Source organism: Asterias amurensis, chromosome 2 (assembly GCF_032118995.1).
Source record: "Asterias amurensis chromosome 2, ASM3211899v1".
Lineage (NCBI taxonomy): Eukaryota > Metazoa > Echinodermata > Asteroidea > Forcipulatida > Asteriidae > Asterias > Asterias amurensis.
Window position 1 is genome coordinate 26,748,826 of NC_092649.1, and position 6,366 is coordinate 26,755,191.

Genomic DNA, 6,366 nt, shown 5'->3' on the forward strand with positions numbered 1-6,366 from the left:
ACATGGAGCTGCTCGTCCAAGCTGAAAATATTGCTTAACAATTTTGTTGTGCTGAGTTTTGTTTTATGCTTTTAAAGGCAGTGGATACTATTGGTAATTACTCAAATTAATTATTTGCATAAAACCTTACTTGGTAACGAGTAATGAGGAGAGGTTGGTAGTATAAAACATTGTGAGAAACGGCTCCATCTGAAGTGGAGTACTTTTCGAGAAAGAAGTAATTTTCAACGAGTTTGATTTTGAGACCTCAGATTTAGAAGTTGAGGTCTCGAAATCAATCATCTGAAAGCACACATCTTTGTGTGATTAGGGTGTTTTTTTCTTTCATGTAAGCCGCATTATAAGAAAGAGCCCAGGTTGTAATCTTATTGACACGTTTTATTCTCATTAGCCCCTTGATTCAGATGTTCATATTTTCTGAAGCTTGATGTAGACGCATGATGTTACGAGAGGTTGACTTTTTGGCATCCAGTACTAATTTTTATATATTTTTTTTCTAATAATGTTAAAACCAGAAATGTTCTTCTAGCTGCTGGTTCCAAAGTTAGTGTCAAGGCCGAGTCACACTGCAGCGATAACGAAAACGATAATGATCATGACGCAAAGAGAACGCATTCTATTGGTTGAATTGCTCCACGCAGGATACGCACATGCTCATTCAACCAATAGAATGCGTTCTCTTTGCGTTGTGATTGTTATCGTTTTCGTTTTCGCTGCAGTGTGACTCGGCCTTAAGAGTATGAAAGTGAATAGTATGAGTTGATAGATTCCAGATTTTACAGGTTGAATTGGTGACAATGTGATTCAGGACTCCGTACCAATGGTTTTATCTTGCTCAAAGTATTCTTATTATTTAAAATACCCAGATGAACAGTTCCACCACTCACACGCTCACACAGTTGTGTTTTACTGTTACATAAGAGGACACCTATTGTTCTTTCTGTATTGAAGCAATCCCCGTTGGTGTTGTACACAAATGACTAGTGAGGACCCATGATTGAAAACAAAGAACCAACTAGTGAGGACCTATTGTCCCTATTGAAAAATGTACTTGGAGGGTAAACCCACTGCGATCGTCGGCGCTCCAGACTACAGAAGTAGTTCAGTCCGTACCTTTGAGTAATCATAAATCTCGGACATGTACACGGCACTTGACACGTTGTCTGAGAAGATGCGGGTATTTCTATTTTTAGTTTACGTCCGGAGTGCTATTGACTAATTACTAGATTTGATGAAGTCCTGATTTGAACTTTGGAAGTACAGCGAGGCAGTCATAAACATGCGCTATCGGGATCAGTAGAGCAATCTAAGGAAATAGTTGACACCATAAAAATATCTTTTATGAGTCATGAGATGTTGAGATGGTGACCAACCTTTATATATATACCAGAGTTTGACCAAAGTAGAATCCAGAGGTACCCCGGCGCCGGCCAAATTGTAGGTCTGCAAAGCGTCATTTCTGATTCAAGCCAGAACGACTTGTATTTGGACAAGGCGTGTCGTGGCCGAGCGCTTAAGAACACTGAACTCAAGCTCTGGTGTTTTTGATCAGCTGAGTGTGGGTTCGAGTCCCGGTCTTGACACTCAAGACACCTAGTCGTCATTGCTTTGTCCTTTGGATGGAACATAAAAGTCACAGGTCCTGTGTGTCGATTATACACGTAAAAGAACCCAGTTACCTTGCAAAACCATGAGGTGCTATGAATTGGTCTCATAATTTACCAAATTTACAAACCTGTCTTCAATTGTTTTCTCCTTTTTTAAGTACCTTGAGTTACCTTACTGGTTTAAAACCTGTGCTATGTAAAACCATTTATTATTTTTGTACTATTAGAAAAAATGGCTACCATCTACAACCAGCAAACCTCAGTCATCAGTTTGTTTATTAAAAAACAAAAATTGGTAGCCCCCCCCCCCCCCCCCCCTTATATTAGCTTGAAGATGATCAGAGCACACTGATCGAACATGGAGTTGTTAAACCACTGGTTCTTCTCTAAACTACCAAAGAAAATGATAACATGGTGCCACCGCAAACCTAATTTGATTGTATCTTCACCATGCAAAATTTTGAATCCTACTCAGCTCTTAAGTTATGTCAGGTCTGACACTTCATGGAGGCAATGAAGGCGATTGCCTCCATGCCTCCTAGTCATTGCCTTGGTGCCCTTGAAATGCTCCAGTAGAAATTGACAATTTACTCAAAGGGGCCCTTTGCCGAGGAGAAAATGCAGTGGCACCCTTGCCCTTTTAAAAACAACCATACAGGCCTGCTACGTTATTTTAAAATCTATAAAGGTGTTTACAAAACGTCAAGAGTGAAAACGTGACTGACTCTAGCAGTGAATAATGACTGGGTATGGGCGTGTCTGCTGTTAATTGGCCCCGCCTTGGGCTCGATCCGTTACTAGCGTCATTTCCACTCACTCAGTCCACACACAGTCATCAGCCACTATTCCCTCTAGAACACACAATATTGTGCAATCTTTAACGTACTGTGCACTTTCTGTTACACGTTGATGATAACCTTAAATTTATTTGGTCAAACTAACGTTTATTTTGTCACAGTTTCCAACAGGCCTTTTCCAATGTAGCTCCGAGAATTTGTTTTTATTTTCTTTTTCCAAAACGGATCAGTGCACTTCACATTAGTGCCCTGGTCACTGGGCCAGTAACGTTCCTGTAATCTTTCTCACCGTAAACTGCCATGGCACTGAGTAGGTTTTTTTCAAACAAAATATCAACCTCTGCCCTCTCAGGTACCCATTTGCACCCCTGGGTGAAGAGAAGCAATTATAAAGAAGTGTCTTGCTCGAGGACACAAGTGTCAAGACTGGGATTCGAACCCACACCCTGATGACTAAACCACCAGAACTTGAATTTGTTCTTAACCGTTTGGCCACGAACACCCTATGATAAAAATAATAATAATAATAGTGCCATCCTTTCTTGAGAGAAAGACCTCCTCCTCTAACAAAGTCTTGTTACAAGATTTGTAAATTTTGAGAGGAGGAATTTGAAAGACATATATATCTTCCAATATACTTGACCAAAGAATTTAACGAGGGAGGGTCCCTTGACTAGTGAAAACTAACAAACATTTTGTCAACTGGAATACCCTTCATGTAGGACTTAAACTTAGCCAGACATGTTTTCCTTAACCAGCAACTTAAGTGGAACAGGACATATATCTTGTAAGTTTACTCTAGATTATTAAGAACTGTCTCCCCTATTCAGAGTTTGGGGAGCATGTGCTCATCTGTCGAGTCGATAGAAACGTTGGTGACTTGAAACACGTCATGAGGAAGCGCTAATTTTCTTATCGTAGAACGCAGTTGTTGTTTGACTAGAAGGATAAGATCTGTGGCTCATTACAAAGTAGATGTGGGCACTAAGTACCGTTGGAGTGCGTGCTGCAAACGTGTAACGTAATCTTTCAAGACTTAAGGGGAGGGCATAACATTGGTAATTAGCCGGGTGTAGCTGTGATAACCAAATAATCAAAAACACTGTACTGCTTTCATGTTTGAACAGTTTTGTGTTATGAGGAGCTATTCATGGTTATTGTTGAGTTTATTAAAACTAGAAGAATGGGTTTATTTATATGAATGCTCATCAGAATGTCCAACTAATGGCTAATTAGTAGATGTTTGGGCGCTTTTGTCTTATAAGGAACTTTACAGATCTGATTAACATTGAATTTATAAAAACTAGAAGAATAGCTTAATTATATACACATAACTAATGTCTAACTAATTGCTGATGAATAGATATTTGAGCACTTTTGTTTTTTTTAAGGAACTTTCTAGATTTGATTAACATTGAATTTTATAAGAACTAGACGAATAGCTTAATTATAGAAATACTCATTAGAATGTCTAATTAATGGCTGATGAATAGATGTCTTACCACTTTTATAAGGAACTTTACAGATCTGATTAACATTGAAATACTCGTTAGAATGGCTGATGAGTAAAAAATTACAGCAAACTGTTTGAAGTTTGCAAGATTTACCATGCTACTTTGTCTTCTTCTGTCGGCCTTATTTCTGTTTTGGTTTTGTAAAGGTGAATAGATCCCAATATGGATGCAGTTTCTACTGGTTTTGAACCGGATATTTAAATAATTAAAAGAAGCATGCCCTCTCCCCACCCTCTAATTAAACTCCTCTTAGATCGGCTGTAATGCAGCTTTGCTTCAATTAAAAGCTTTGTCGGTGTTCTACTTATAGAGAACCTATCCATCGCCTTAAGACTGTTGTACCTCATGTGCCACTGACTCAAGGGAAATGCAAGGGGGGCGCCCAAAAAAGGGGTCCGCATATCGTTCACTTCCACATCTGATGAAGGAGGGCAAGTGATTTGCCCTGCGTGCCATCTGCACTTTGAAGTCGCCCCTCCCTCCCTCCCTCCCCTCCCCAGATCAGGCAGCTATAGCGTTTATCGGTGCTCCCACCCATCAGCCTTTTAATGTCACGGCCGAAGGCAGGAAAGAACCAAACCTAATTATTCTCCTTGAACTTTCTATATCTTCTCTGAATATCTCCCCATTCCAGAGAGGTTAAGATTTTCGGGAGAAGGTTTTGTATCACCAGTGTTGAGAGTCTTGGATTACTGAGCAACGTAATCAGGGCCCAATTTCATCAAGCCTGTAAGCATACCAACTTGCTAAGCACAGAAAAATCTTGCTTAGCAGGAACTGGTTACCAGCCAAAGTATTAAGTTTACCTTGTTGTAGCTGGTGCCCAATTCAATTTATGCTTAGCAAAGAAATTTGCTAAGCAATAGTAGTTTATGCTTAACAGCTTTGGCCCAAGTAAGCTGATTCAACGTTACGTGTCTGTGCCCAATTTCATAAAGCTGTTAAGCAGAAAATAATGCAGACAAAATTTCTATGCTAAAAATTCTATTGCTTAGCAGTTTCTGCTAAGCAATACTTTTCTGTGATTAACAATTTGTTACGCTTACAGGCTTTATGAAAAAGGGGCCTGCATGCTATAGTCTCAGGACTAAATTGCACGCATACATTCTGCTAAGCAATACTTTTCTGTGATTAGCAACTTTTTATGCGTACAGGCTTTATGAAATTTGGGCCTGGTGGCAGTCTCGGGACAACATTGCACGCATACAGTCAAGTACAGCATTGACAACATGGGTCAGTGTGAAGGTCAGCCTCTAGTATATTGTACTCTGTTTGAACCAAGATGCGCTGTAGTAATATTCTATTGCATTTGAGGTGTGCTTTATCAGTCTTTGTGGTTTACTTCTAACTCGCTGTGAGTCATCCTTTGCATTCAATGACAACTTATTATAAAGAGATTTCCGTTTTTATCTGGAAAATCAAAGTGTCTGAAAAAGAACCTGTGGAATATTTCAGTGGACTACCGTCTCATCGCCTCCCACCCCCGATTTAAAGAGAGTTTAAGCTGTATAAATGTGCATTTTGCGCCAGGAAAAACAAAAATTAATTGTGTTATGTACATCAATGTGGTACTAGTTGGGACTATACTCTTTATTCATGAACATATCGCTCTGGATTTTCAGCAATATATCAAAAACATGGCCACCTTTTTAAAATTATATTTTTATTTGTTAATTTTATTGTAATCGGCTAAGGCTACGTCTACATTTATATTGGATTAAATCATCGGACGATTCCAAATACCAAAGGTAATAATTAAACCTGAGCCTGGTAATTTGTGCTTCAACATTCTGACATGTTGACGGACGTTTGAGGATGCCTTACAGTGGTTTTATTAACAGCAACATTTAAGCCACCTCAGCAAGTCGGCCTGTAAAAATTCCTCACCCTCTGCCATGTGTATCATGTGCAGTTGGAAAAGTAGGTTACGAGGGGTCGGCCTAAATTGTTATCAGATTAGCTCAGAGGGGATCCAAGAGCATGAATCTCGGTAATGTTCCAGGTGAAATAATGCGAGGAGGCAAGGGAGGGAATAGGACACTAGACCGCTAAGTTGATTAACCCTGAACAGGTGCCTAACAGATCCTACCGAGGATGCTGCTCTTTGACTTTTTGCCTCCTTAGTCGAGCATCGTCTGAGTTTGCCACTAAGCTGCTCAGTGAGGTTGTGTTGTTTAAAAGCACAGTGGCCGATTTCACGAAAAGCTAGGATTAATCCTATCCTGAGTTGGGAGGAGTAACTCGTCCTAACTTAGGATGGGTTCAACGCGTCCTAACGTCTATTGATACGGGACTTAAATCGTCCTAAAGATTTATCCTAAGTTACGAAAAGTTTGGTGAAATCGATGGCTGGACTCACGTGGTAATTTTCAAAGACCAGTGGTCTCACTTGATGTATCACAACATAATGTATAAAATAACAATAATATGTGTAAAATTTGTACTTAA

General features: G+C 39.6%; 1 protein-coding gene across 2 annotated transcripts in view; it reads left to right on the forward strand.

Annotated features, from left to right (window-relative positions):
* LOC139954456 (synapsin-3-like) overlaps nt 1–6,366 on the forward strand; it is a 288,306-nt gene that overhangs the window by 159,065 nt on the left and 122,875 nt on the right. The window lies entirely within an intron of this gene.